The sequence below is a fragment of the Nyctereutes procyonoides genome, unplaced genomic scaffold (genome assembly GCF_905146905.1).
Source record: "Nyctereutes procyonoides isolate TBG_1078 unplaced genomic scaffold, NYPRO_anot_genome, whole genome shotgun sequence".
Lineage (NCBI taxonomy): Eukaryota > Metazoa > Chordata > Mammalia > Carnivora > Canidae > Nyctereutes > Nyctereutes procyonoides.
In genome coordinates, this window is record NW_026575142.1 from 22,943,352 (window position 1) to 22,958,679 (window position 15,328).

Below are 15,328 nucleotides of genomic sequence, written 5' to 3' on the forward strand. Positions count from 1 at the left end.
ACCTTGGAAATTGTCTGATAACAAATTATAAGATGAAATAAAGCAATACAAAATGAGGGGATGATATTTTGTTTTTTAACAGCTTGGTATTTTTTAATATCCATTTTCTATGAAAAATAATTCATCAAACCATTACTTCACCTCCATCAAAACTCAACTTGCTAAAAAATTATAGCTTATAACAATCCAATTTTTACGCCTGAAGGTTAGTTTTAAAATAGACAGAAAGCATATTATTCCTTGTCCTAAGTGGCGATTATGATCTAGGATTTAAAAGAAAACATTATATATACCCAATTGCTGATGTCAAACAGATTTTAAAGTGGTTCAGGTTTAATGATAGAACATGGAATTTGAAAACTGAACATAAACTTTATTTGAAAAGGTAAAGAGCGGGATGAGCACTGGGTGTTATGCTATATGTTGGCAAATTGGACTCCAATTAAAAAAAAAAGGTCAAGAGTGTATTCCTTTAATTTGGTTGTAAATATAATTTTAACTTTTTTTGGGGGGAAACTCTCACACAAAATACATTAATAAGGTTGTTATAACAAGAAACATCCTTCACAGGTCAAGAAAATAGAATATTATCAGCATCTAGAGTACCAACCAATTATTTTTCAATCTCTACTCTTCCCTCCTGCAAAAGGTAATCAACACTCGGAATTTTTTGGTAAACATTTATTTACTTCTATTTATGTATTTATCAGTTACTCATGTATCCATAAACACTAGAGTTATGTTTGACTTATAAAATTTATATACATATTTATAGTTTATATAAATGTGTATACATTTTATATAAATGAAACTCTTTCGGGTCTGTTCTCTTTCAATTTATGCTATGCTTGTGAGAGTCGTTCCTATAATTTCCTATAGCTGTAGTTCACAAAATTAACGCTACACATTATTTCATTGTGTTAGTATACCATGATTTATTCATTACTCTTCATAAAAATTTGACTGTATTCAGTCTGAGGATATGATAAATAAGACTCCTTGTACATGTCTTTTAGAGCATCCAACAAAGATTGGTGCTATAAAGAGCCTGACACAGGGAACCATGGAGATAATTGATAGGCAGAAAATAAGAATATTACATAATTCGGGGAGCCTGGATGGCTCAGGCAGTTTAGTGTTCAACTCTTGATTTTTGCTCAGGTCATGATCTCAGGATTGTGAGATCAAATCCTGCATCTGGCTCTGCATTCAGCGAGGAGTTTGCTTGAGATTCTCTCCTTCTCCCTCAAGTGCAAGCATGCATACGTGCACACTTTCACTCTCTCTCAAATAATCTCTCAAATAAATAAATCTTTAAAAAGAAAGAATGTTACTTAATTCATGCAAGAATAAATGTCCAGGAGACTGAGAAGAGCACTATCGCCTCCACAAGAGAGGCGATTTCTTACCACTCACAATTTCTTACCAAGTTTTGCACCTGAGCTAGTTCTTAGACCCCCCAAATCCATTGACTGGAGGAAAAGCTGGATCCTCTCAGGGGGCAGAACACAGTAACACGATGGCAAATGTATGCACTAATGTTTCTCTGAGTCCTTTCTCAGGGCAACGTATATAAATCTATTCAGGTTACCAATCACTGACAAAAGAGGCATGCCCAAATGCTTTGAGTACTTTTGGACACAGGCTTGAAGTTGACACTGATACAAAGGGTCCTGAAACGTCATCATGGCCTACTGATCAAAATAGAGACTTACATGGGGGCAGGTAATAAATAGTGTCCTGACCTAGTCCCCGCTCATCATGGGTCAACTGAGTCCACAGACTGAACTGGTGATCATTTCTATATTCCTGAATATATAATTGTAAGACACATCAAATAATCGTTGGCAGAACCATAACACTGGTTCCTTACCCTATAGTGTAAGAGCTATTGTAAGTGGGGAATTCAAAGTGGCAGCTGATGAAACTACAAATATTTTCCTCTGCCAAAATAATAAATAAAAACAATACTCCCATAGATAATGACAGAGATCATTATCATTTTTTTTAAAAAAGTTTTATTTATTTATTCATGAGAGACACAGAGAGACAGACAGAGACACAGGCAGAGGGAAAAGCAGGGTCTCTGAGGAGAACCTGATGCAGGATTCGATCCCAGGACCCAGGGATCACGACCTGAGCCAAAGGCAGATGCTCACCCAGGTGCCCCTGTTATCACTTTAATAACCTAAAGGATGCAAAGTTATATCCTCATCATACACCCATTTAATTTTCCAGTCTGACTCCTACACAGGCCAGACATATCCAGGATGATTTAGTAGATTACCTCAGACTTGAGCAATTAATAGCCTATGGTGCCTCATGTAGTATCTTAGCTAGATAATAGATTAGCTAGACTACATTAACATAGTCTCAGGTATACAGCTAATGATATAAAAAATGCATTCTTTTTCATGTCTGTGGGATGGGGAACCAGAAATAGTTCACATTCACATGAGATGGATAAAGCAAATATTTATTATCTTGCACAAAGGGTATGTTAATTTCTTCAATCTCCACCATAATAGAATCCAAAGGGACCTGAACCACTTGTACATTTCACATGAAGTCCACATTTCACCATATTAATGACCTCAATTAATCAGATCAAATGAATAAAAAGAGACAAATACATTGGAGGCTATGATACAACACATGAAATTGCTACTTGGGACTCGTGACCCAGCAGACTGTCTAATGTAAGAGGCACCCGTGATGAGAAAAGATACTGTGTAGAGTTCATAGCAATGTCCAATAGAATTCCAACACATATTCCTGGGGTTCTGGGGAAGACACAGTACTGTGTACCAATTGTAGAACACCCACCTGTCCTGATAAAGATGGACTAGGAGCCTGGCTGGGGCCTGTTAAGCAACCGTGTAGCTCATCTTGAGCTACAGACCCACCAAGTGGTAACATCAGGTGGAACCTGCACCAATCCACTACAAGATGAAAGTCGTTCATTTTGAATCAGAAGGAAGGCAAAGAATCTGAACCACAAGGCCAGGAAAACTAGGCTTGGTGTCATATTCCACTGTTGTCCCTAAACCTCTCCTTTGGTTCATTGTATGGTTACTAACAGGAGAGAGGTGGTGAGCATGTAAGGATGAATAATGGACCTCTAAAAATATCCACATCCCAATCTTCGGAAACTGTGAATATGCTGAGTTATGTGGTATACTGGATTGCAAATTGTCCTCTAAAAAATTCATGTCTACCAGGAACCTCAAAATATGACCTTATATGGAAAACAATCCTTGCATATATAATTAAGGTAAGGATCAAGACGAAATAATGGTTTAGGATGGACTCTAAGTCCATTTAAAATATCCTTAAAAGAAACAGAAAACCACACACAGAGATACAGAGAAGAAGATGATGTAAGGGTAAAGGCAGAAATTATAGTGATGTATCTATAAGCCAAATACCAATGATTTTTCCCTCAGAGGTTCTAGAAGGACTCAACCCTATGGATCCCTTGATTTTGGACTTTTGGATTCCTAAACTGTAAGAAAATAAACTTCTGTGGTTTTAAACCACCCTGTTTGTGGTATTTTGTTAGAGCAGTCCTAGAAAATTAATACACATAACAAACAGGAATTAAGTTTATAAATAGAAATGACGTTGCTACTACTCAGCTAACCTTGAAATGGAGAGATTATCCTGGATAATCCAGGCGGGCCCAGTGTCATCACCCAGATCCTTAAATGTGAAAGAGGTGGCATAAGAGAGAGAAATAGGGAGAATGGCAGCATAAAAAGGAGTCTGCCTGCCTATGAAGGTTTTGAAGATAGAGGAATGAGACCATGAACCAAGGAAAGCAGGTAGCTTCTGGAAGCTGGAAAAGCAAGAAAATAGACACTTCTCTAAAGTTTCTAGAAGGAGATCAGTCCTGCCAATGCTTTGCTTTTAGCCCAGTGAATTTCCTCTTGTCCCATGAAAAATAATTGTATATTTAATCCCTTCTTGTGCCTTTCTCCTGTTGGTCCTTTTGCCTGGAGCTTGGACAGTTTCCCCTGTCCAAATTTTATCCATTCTTCAAACATAATTCAAGTCTATTTTCCTCCCAAAAGACTTTTTCTGGTCATTTTAGTCCTAACCAAATGTCCCCTTCTCAAATTTTCTATAATATTAATGATCAGTATCACATAACCTAATGCATTCATATATTTTTGTCTTATATTCTCTTAACATATGCTAATCTTGTCTTCCAAAATAAGTCTCAAGCAGTATCAGTCAAAGTCTCAAGCAGAAACAGACGGCAATGACACACTCAAAGTAGGATAGTTTGAGGAGGGTTTATTTACAAAGGGACTATTTATAAAGATGTGGGTGAAGTAAGATGCAAGGGATTGGGGATAACCCAGGATAGTATCAGCAAGTTAATACTATCCCTAGGCAAGAAGGCATACAAAGGAAGGACTAGATACCAGAACTCAGAGGGGGAGACAGTAAATTATAATCAGCTGCCTTGAGAGGACCAGTTACCATTGGTTCAGAGAACAGTCTTGCTTGGGACCTGTGAAGGGAATAAATACCTTGGTTTTACTCTGGCTGGTGCTTTCATTGACAAACCCAGTTAAAATCCTAAGGCAAAGGAGTCCTGTTAGCATAGTTCATATGGTTCTGCCTCCTGGGGAAAAGAACAGGGTGGAAAATATTGGAAAATGGATTAGTAGAGGCAACAGAATAAGGGCTTTAGTATCATTCAGAGCTTTCAGAGGTCTTGGCAGGACTATGGGAATATTGTATAAATATACACTGTATAAATACTCATTAATTATACCTAATGTAATACAAAAAAAGTAGCTATGTGATTATGTTACATAAATGTTAATTACTTACCATGTAATATGCTTCTTCTTTAAGTCCTGAGGATATAGTGGTAAAAACAACAGGAAGAGAAAAAAAAAAAAAAAACCTTGCTTCATGGAGATTGCATGAGTCAGGTAGCAAGAATATATGATAGAACTATAAAATACTTTGTTATATGCGAGAGATGTGCTCAAATAGACTCCAAATCTCATAATCAAAACCTTCCTCTAAATAGTGTAGTGATTTATAAAAGGTCAGTTATGAGACAAAATACGTGAGTCTCTAAAAGTTATATGTGGACATTTAAAAAAATAATGCTAAAAACTGCAGTAAATTATGTTTTAAAACATCATTAATTGTATAAATTCCCCTTTGTGTTTGCTTAATGCTAGATGAACATATACAGATTTGATATATAGATTAGAGCCCTCAACCCTAAAGCTCAAGTGAATGTACTTTGGTACAAATAAATTCCACAGATGCACAGTACTCCAGCTTTCAGTTAAACTCCAGCCAAGCTTCAGCTATGTTTGGCCCCATGCATTACCTCTTTGATGAAGATCTTTTTGCTATGAAAATTAGGCATGGAATTCCTTAATTTTAATGCTGCACATAGTCCCTTTAGGTTGTTCCATGACAGGCCAATTGTTCTCCAATAGGACATATGAAATTTTTCAAATATTAAGTAAGAGAATTGCATTAATTCAGTTACCATTAGAAAACATTAATTTTTGGTGTTCTTATACGTTATCTCCTTTTGTTTTAAGCCTGATAAACTCTCCATTTTCCTGTGTTTCCCAAAACCCTTTTAATTAAGATATTCAAGGTCACTAGATATTTATTAATCAAAATATCCAACAATTAAAACAAAAAGACACTTAAGGACCTAGAATGAATATTCATGGGCAGGATCTTAGTCATAGGTATTCATTATCAATTATTTTCAGGTAGTCAGCATATTTATTATTATACATCAACTATATAGTAAGCACAGTACTATGTTAGGTACTGTGGAGAGAAGAATATATATAGGCTATAGAAAATGTCCTTAAGTTTCTAATCTAGTTTTAAAGTAAAACATTGGTGGGGAGAAGCTAACTGTAATTCAAGACCAAATGTAATTCTGAGGTCCCTATATATTGAAATTTAAGAAGATACTAACTATACATAAACAAGAAATGCTTCAGGGAAAATAAATATTTGAGCAGATAAAACAATGAGGTTTTATTTATTTTTGTCTAATATGAAAGAAGGCAACATTTCAGGGAGAGAAAATGACATAACAGAAAAGCAGATATTAGAAAGTATGGGGTTCTTTGTCACCCAAGTTTGTTGCTTGGACAAATAAATCTGTTTGGTTTTCTCCATTAGGAAGACATTATGAAGAAAATTTCCAAGACCACTTTCTTTCCATTGCATCTGAAAATATTTATATTATTCACAGCCAGAGTAATTATATTCTTTCTTCTTCCTAAAAGCAGATCATTGTTTACAAGATCAATAGTTTGAAAGAATTAAGTGTAATAGATTAAAAAAAGAACTTATGAAATATGAAATGTTAGCTACCTTTCCCCTTCTTTAGTCATCAAAAATGCTATTAATCCTTTAAGGATTTATTTCTTCATCTTCAGACCAGAATTTACCTCTCCTTATTTTGTGTTTCTATAGTTATTTGTTTTTCCTGACAAATAACCACATGATATATTGCTCTTTAGAATTCGTACCCAATTAATATTGGTTTACCTTCGAATACTGAATTATCTATCAGTAAACATTATGTGACAGGTCACATTTATCTTTTCCCTTTAAGTGCTCAAAAGCATAAAGCTGACTTTGATGCTCAATCATAGGATTTACACTAAGCCAAATAATCAGTGTATTTGTTTCTCCCTTCATTTAAGTGCATATTTGTAAACTGTAAAGCTGTTAAGATATGTAGTCACATGTAGAGTATATATTAGAACCAATTCTCTATTTTTAACATAGTCTTTCTCAAATACTTGTGAAAACATAAATAATACATTGCTTAAATGTTTTCTTATTTTGAAAAGTACTGATTCATGTCAAATGTCCCTTGTACAAGAGTGTCTCCATGAATAGTTTCTGCACATTTATGAACTACTCTTTTTCAAGCAATACAGTTAAGAGATTTTTGAGAGTTATGACTCTACTAAATAAAATACAAAACAAGGGGATAGAAATAGAAAACGATTTGTTAAAACACATAGCTCTCTGGGGCAGCCCGGGTGGGGCTCAGCGGTTTAGCACCGCCTTCAGCCCAGGGTGTGATCCTGGAGACCTGGGATCGAGTCCCTGCCTGGAGGCTGCTTCTCCTTCTGCCTCTCTCTTTCTCTCTCTCTCTCTCTCTCTCTCTCTCTCTCTCATGAATAAATAAATAAAATCTTTAAAAAAAAACAGAAAACAAAAAACACATAGCTCTCTAAAAATTATAACAACTAAAATGACAGTGACATGCTGCCCAGTTAATCTTGCCCAACTACTCACTGTAGAAATTGGCAAATATGTTTCATAACTTTAATTGAATTTTTACTCACTGTTAAAAACAATGCTGCAAAAACAATGTTAAGCTACACAGCCTAACAACCAAAGAGTTATGTATGGTTACAGTTGGTGAAAATATTTGTACCTGCAGATCTACTGTATTCCCCATTTCCAAAGTTATAGTTTTCTGATTAGCACATTATAGACTATGTACAATCATGTTCAGTTCATTACACAATTGACAAGGCAGCAAAAATGCTGATTGTACACCAAATGATGTACCCTTGGCTGTTTAAGTTTTGGTGAGAATAGTGGGAAATCACTACGCTGGTATGACAGAAAGTAAAACTGTAAAGAAATCATTATCTAGGTAAGAGGTTGTTCTCTGTGTGTATTTGTGGGTCTGTTAATGTGATTTGTTGTTGTGTTGCCTTAAGATAACAGGATTTGTGGACATTTGAAAGAATGTCCTCCAAATAATGTCCTACTATATCCCTTACATTTTGCTATTAGCAATTGTGTTTTTGATTTACATATTGGAAATCTAAGTGTTTCTGAAATGTATTGGGTCACTAAACATCTTCTAAAAATGTGTTTGTCAGAATGTTTTCTTTTATTTTTTAAGATTTTATTTTATTTTCTTGAGAGATACACAGAGAGAGACAGAGACATAGGCAGAAGGAGAAACAGGCTCCCTGCGGGGAGCCTGACAGGGGACTAGATCCCAGGACCCTGAGATCATGACCTGAGCCAAAGGCAGATGCTCAATCACTGAGCCACCCAGGTGCCCCTGTCAGAATGTTTTCTTTGAGGAATTATGTGAGGATATAGAATAAGAATGTTGTATAAGTTGAGCATGTATATAGTTTCTTGAGGCCTGTGCATTTGACAGAGAGGGATAAAATTCTGTGGTAGAAATCTCAGATATCAAACACAACTTGTCAAACAATCTTTCTAGTCGCTTGAGGGTCGCCATGGTGCATGGTTTAGCTCAAAGAGTCATAGGCCATCGTTTGCTAGGTGGGATTTCTGAGACTATGAAGGCCTTTTTCATTAAAAAAAAAAAAAAAGAAAAAGGGGATCCCTGGGTGGCGCAGAGGTTTGGCGCCTGCCTTTGGCCCAGGGCACGATCCTGGAGACCCGGGATCGAATCCCACATCGGGCTCCCGGTGCATGGAGCCTGCTTCTCCCTCTGCCTGTGTCTCTGCCTCTCTCACTCTCTCTCTCTCTCTCTCTCTCTCTCTGTGACTATCATAAATAAATAAAAGAAAAAGAAAAAGGACAGCAGATTCAGCTGGTATATGCTTTCATGCCCTTTTTTGGTCTATTTTCTTCTTCTTCTTCTTCCCCTAACTCATCTTGCCTGGAATGCTGATTAGAGGCTATGTTACAATCATGAAGAAACAAACATGAGAAAAATATTAAAGCATAAGATGGGACAATTTCTGTGCTTCTAATGGCATATGCTTGAGTTGTCCTGCCCAGGACTTCCTAACAAGGACTTTTTATGCTTTGAGACTAATAGACTTCCAACAGAGAGTCTTCTGTTGTGTGTAGCCAAGTGAAATTCTAACAGATACACTTTCAATCTCATCATGCAGGGAACTGCCTCCTCCATCACTTATTAATCTTGTTGCAATGCCAAAGCCAACTGGATAATCCAGGAGAATGCCACTGTCACGTTGGTTGATACTGACACCAATGTTAGAAAGTTTTTGTAAAGGTGAAGGATTCTAAAACTATCCTGAATGATTATTATGGAAACTTATTTAACATAAAAAATGCCACACATGAGCAACATAACGCCCAAGGTGTTTTTTTTTTCATGGACTATTTAAACAATCATTTAGAGCAAAGAATTCCCATCTGTATGTCTTTTTTCTCCTAGGTTTATTTTTAGCAGGTTTCATAATGCAGTGTCTGCCAGAATAAGGTAGAAAAAATCCTATTTTGTCCCATAATGATGCATGACAAAATATCATGAAACAAAACTAAAAAGAATTGAAAGAGAATTTCTTGACCCGAATTTATTTGTTAGGTTATGGTTGACAGCATAATGAGCGATGACAGTAAAAAACGATCTGTCAGGGAATATGATGCAGTATTTTCTGCAGTGTAGCATTATGCCATGAAACCATAATTTAGATTTTTAAAAGGTAAGAAATTAAATCTTTAAAAATATAGTAGGAAAAATGTAGTTAACAGGTGAGAGTTATTTCCAATACTTAATTCTATACCGGATTAACAATGTTAATGGCTAATTTAATGGAACTACAGTTTTGTTATTTAGATTAACTTTCTATGTAAAATGCATTAATAGTATTCGGCAAAAGAATTTAATGCAGAAGACTTGAAATAAAATATTAGCATGAAGAGTTTCATAATTATATTTTGTCCAACAAGAGACAGAATATTCAGTCAAGACAAATTAGAGCAAGAGAAATGGAAATTTGTCTTTGAAAAGATTAAATATGTCCACATTGGGTAAAAGCATCTCAGAGAATTTCAAAATCCAAAGTGCTGTAAAACATTACCGAAATGTGCTTGAATATGCAGTATGGCTTACATATGCAGTGTTGGTTAAAAAGAAACATTCAAATTAGTTATCAAATTTAGAAATTTAACAGATTTGGAAGAGGGTGTCTGTTTTAGCAGTTAGTAAGGGCATGGAATTCATGTATTAGTTACAAAGCTGGGAAATAAACTGAACTGAACTCATTTTGTGACCTAAAGCATATCTATTCTCCATCTTGATTTCCTTAGCTGTAAAACTGGGCTGATAGAGATCAGTGGTCCTTGTTTCCTTAACCTGCCTCACTCCATGGGTGGGAAGTTCCCTTGAAAGTCAGAAATGAGGAAGTTGAAGAGAAAAGGGCACCAAAAACAAACATTAATGCACATGCAGTGGTAGATTTTACCAGGCCGTAGATTTTACCGTGATAGTAATGACAATTTGCCAACTATGATTATCTTTGATTTATAGTCAAGCATGGCTATTTAATTGCAAATATGTATTTTAATTTAGATGTTTCAAGGTAGAATTGATTTTGTATTGTCAATAAGTATTTTACTTATGCACGTGCTTATTTTTATAATGTTATTAAAATAAATGGCAATTTGTAGTAAATTATTTCTAGATATTTTATAGTACCAAGCATATGATAGAACTGTATATCAATATGAATAAGACATATCTATGTTTATTTAGAAATAGACTCATCGATACTTGGAAATAAGATATTTCTTTTAAGCTATGTGAGGTGGTGTGAATTTTGTTGGTGCTACTTTCAATGATTATTGGATTGTGTAGTAGTAGGATGGGCATGTTCCAGAAAGGTAATGCTGAATTCATGATTACCTTCCTTCCTCTTTCTTACCCTCTTTCCTTCTTTCCACTATTCCTTCTTTTTTTCCACCCCACCTTCTTTCACCATTCCTTCACTTTTCCTTTCTCATTCTCCTGCTTCTTGTTTCTGTCCCCACTTGTCTCCTTCCATCCCTTCCAGCTCTTTCCTTTCTCCTGCCACCTTTTCATCTTCTCTCCTTCCTAACCCCAAATCCTTCCAACCCTTCTCTTTCTTTTTTACTGTCCTGATTCAATTCCAGCCAGCTATCTCACTTGCTTCTCTGTCTTCCTTTCATGGGTCCTGCCTCCTTTCCATCCGTATATTCATGTATTTAGCCTCATGCTTTCCTTTCTTCTTTCCTATAACAATCTAACAACATTTAGTGGATACTTCTATGTGCCAGATGGCATGCCCAATATTAAGCATCCTGAAATAAATGATACATGATCTCCAAGGAACCAAATGTCTACACGGAGGAAAGAAAAATGTAAAACTTATTAGTAAAACCATATAGAGGAAAGCAGTATGGGCTGGTAAAATGAGGATTGTGCACAATGTTCCATTTCTATCCTCCCTTTCTCCTTGCAGAGACCACTTACAGATATCTAGTGCAGCCAATAAGCAACCCCCTACTGTGATACACTGTGTTAGATCTTATAATAAATGTTAAGAATTTCTTTCTGCAGATCTCGATTCTTTCTTTCCATAGCCCATCATGTTGTCCTAAAAAAAGTTTGTTCAGAAGAGACCTTGAATTAAGTCAAGCACCAGAGATCTACTTGGCTTTCTCAAACCCTGCACATTCTTTAGAAAGACCTATCTTCGTGTCTGGCCCTTGGAATATCCTGACCTGAATTCTTGAGATATCCTGCTTGATAAGGATGTTTTTTGTTTGCCTGATGTCTCAGGCTATTGTGTATCGATCTGACATCTTAGGAGCCTGGAGCCTGAGTAACAGAGGTCAGTTATATGAGCATTACATGTCTATGTGACTGATCTACAGTAAAAGCCTTGACACCAAGTCTGAGGTGAACTTGCCTGGTTGGCAACACTTCACATGTGGTCACATGTTGTTTTGGGGAAAATTAAGCCTGCCTCCAGGTCACTATACTGGGACGGGACATGTGGAAGCTCGTACATGGTTCTCCTGGACTTCACCTATGTGTCTTTTTCTTTTGCTGATTTTAATGTATATCCTTTCACTGTAATAAGCTAGAACAATGAGTATGATAATAAATTTATGAGTCTTGTGAGTCTTTCTAGTAAATCATGAAGCCTGAGGGTGGTCTTGAGGACCCTTAAGACACCAAGAGATAACTACTCTATTTACTGCACATTCTACAGACCACACATAATAGTATAGTTATATAGTATGATACCACTGAGAGAAATTAGGTGAAAATGTATGGAAACACTATGTTTTTTTTTTGTTATAACCACATGTGGATCCACATATACAATAAAATACATTGCAAGATCTCAAAATAAAACTTTTTTTATACAACTCTAAGATGTATCCTTAAACTTGGTATATTTTATTTTATGTCAATTATACCTCCCCCAAAAGTTGATATTAAAATTTCTAGATTCTGACACAAATATTCTATTTAGAGAATATGTCACCACTATCAGTAATAAAAATTGAAAAAAGTTCTAAATTACTTTATTACAAGATCATGGTCCTTGCTCTTCCTATAGTAGCCAGAAACATTTATGCATTCTCTTGATGTTGGTTTTCATTAGTAAATCAACTTTTCATGCTTTTCTACTTAGGTTTAATGTCTTCTCTAGAGGTTCCTTAATCCCTCCCACAAATAGGCTTTTGTAGGGCAACCTCATCTTTCTGTCAGAAGTACTCAAACACAAACTAGTTAGACACAAACTGGGATCCCACCTTCAAAATACTAAATCAACTCAAAATATGTTAACAAAGTGCTTATTTAATGAAAATGTTTTACCAGGAATTGCAAAAGTTATTAAATCATATAAAACATAATCCATACCTTCAGGAACATTACTGTAGCTTTGCTGCTTGCTAGCTGTGTGATCTCAGTTAAGTTTCTTAATTTCTTCATACCTTAGTTCTCTCCAATATAGAATAGTGAAAATGAGTATTTGCCTTATAAGTTATGAGAATTAAATAAATTTCAAAGTATCACATAACAATACAAAGAAAGTGGCATAGTGGGTGGAAAAGAATGCAAACACCAGGAGCTTCAGAAGAGCAAAGAAAAACAATGATTAGAGAATTTTAAAGACTGTGTGACATGAGTAACCTGTGGAGAAATTAGGTGGTGGTAGAGGAATATACAACACCAATAACAGGGGAGGATACTTGGCACTGGGCTAGAAATGAGAGTGAATTTACTGTGTTATGGTGGGACGTGAGGATATGTAGACGGAGAGTACAATTATAGAGAGCTTTGCATAATAAATAAAGTTTAGATTTTTTATCCAAAAAATAATAAGAAGTTACTAAAATTTCTAATATGGGAACGATAAAAAGTTGATGTTTCAAAGAACATAAATGTGATATTAATCAGTAAGATAGTTGATAGTTACATAGTCCGAAAACAGGGGAAAAAATGTGAGAGACTACTTTGATGATCCAGATATGAAGTGATTCATCATTGGAGGCAAGGAAAACCAGCCATAAGAGACTCTAACCTATAGAGAGCAAACAGGGTTGATGGAGGGAGATGGGTAGGGGATGGCTAGATGAGTGAGGGGTATTAAAGAGGGCACTTGTGATGAGCACTGGGTGTTGTATGCAAGTGATGAATCACTGAATTCTACTCCTGAAACCAATATTGCACTGTATGTTCATTAACTAAAATTCAAATTAGGGTCGTCTAGGTGGCTCAGCGGTTGAGCATCTGCCTTTAGCTCAGGTCATGATCCCGGGGTCCGGGGATCGAGTCCCACATTGGGCTCCATGTGGGGAGCCTACTTCTGTCTCTGCCTGTGTCTCTGCCTCTCTCATGAATAAATAAATAAAATCTGTAAATAAATAAATAAAATTTAAGTAAAAAAAGATATGAAATGATAAAAGTCTGGAATCTTAAAGTTTGGACCCAAGAAATAGAATTAAAGAAATTAAACTAAATTATTATAATAAATTAATAATTCAACCTATGGGTGCGTGGGTAGTTCAGTTAGTTAAGCATCCAACTCTTAATTTCTGCTTGGGTCATGATCACAAGGTTGTGAGATCAAGCTCTGTGTCAGGCTCCGCACTGGACATGGAGCCTACTTAAGTTTCTCTTTCTCTCTCTCTCTCTCTCTTTCTGTCCTTCCCTCTTCTTCCTTCCACCCTCCCAAAAATAGTTTAACCTAATGAGTTATTTTTATTGAAGTATAATTAATATACAGTGTTATGTTTAGTTTTAGGTGTAGAATGTAATGATTCAACAATTTCATACATTACTCAGTGTTCATCTTAATCCCCTTTATCTAATTCACCCATTTATCCCACATGTACCTCTCCTATGGCAACCACCAGTTTGTTCTCTAGTTTAAGGGTCTGGGTTTTTTGTTTGTTTGTCTCTCATTTTCTTTGTTTATTTGTCTTGTTTCTTAAATTCCACATGTGAGTAAAATCATATGGTATTTGTCTCTGTTCAACTTATTTCACTTAGCATTATACCTTCTAGCTTCATTCATGTTGTTACAAGTGTTAAGATCTCATTCTTTTTATGGCTGAGTAATATCCTATTGTATATATCTACCACATTTTATTTATCCATTCATTTATCAATGAACATTTGGGTTGTTTCCGTATCTTGGCTATTATTTTTTTTTTAATTTTTATTTATTTATGATAGGCACACAGTGAGAGAGAGAGAGAGAGAGACAGAGACACAGGCAGAGGGAGAAGCAGGCTCTCATGCACCGGGAGCCAGACGTGGGATTCGATCCCGGGTCTCCAGGATCATGCCCTGGGCCAAAGGCAGGCGCCAAACCGCTGCGCCACCCAGGGATCCCTGTATCTTGGCTATTATAAATAATGCTATAATAAACATAAGCATGCATATAGCTTTCTAAATTAGTGTTTTTGTTTTCTTTAGGTAAATACCCAGTAATAGAATTATGATCATATGGTAATTTTATTTTTAATTTTTTGAGGACCTTCCATACTGTTTTCCACAGTTGCTGCACCAATTTGCTTTTCTACCAACAGTGCACAAGGGTGCCTTGTTCTCCACATCCTCACCAATACTTGGTATTTCTTTTTGGTTTTAGCCATTCTGATGGGTGTGAGGTAATATCTCATTGTGGTTTTGATTTGTGTTTCCCTGATGATTAACGATGCTGAGCATCTTTTCTGGTGTCAGCCATTTGTATATTTTCATTGAGAAAATGTTTGTTTGTGTCCTCTGCCCATTTTTAATTAGATTATTTGTTTTGGAGGTGTTGAGTTTTATGTTCTTTATATATTTTTGATATGAACCCCTTATCAGATACCTCATTTGTAAGTGGCTTCTCCAATTCAGTAGGTTGCCTTGTTGTTTTATAGATGATTTCCTTCACTTTGCAAAAGCACTTTATTTTGGTGTAGTCCCAATAGTTTACTTTTGTTTTTGTTTCCCTTGCCTGAGGAGACATATCTAAAAAAATATTTCCTATGGCCAATGTCAAAGAAATTATTGCCTATGTTTTCTTTT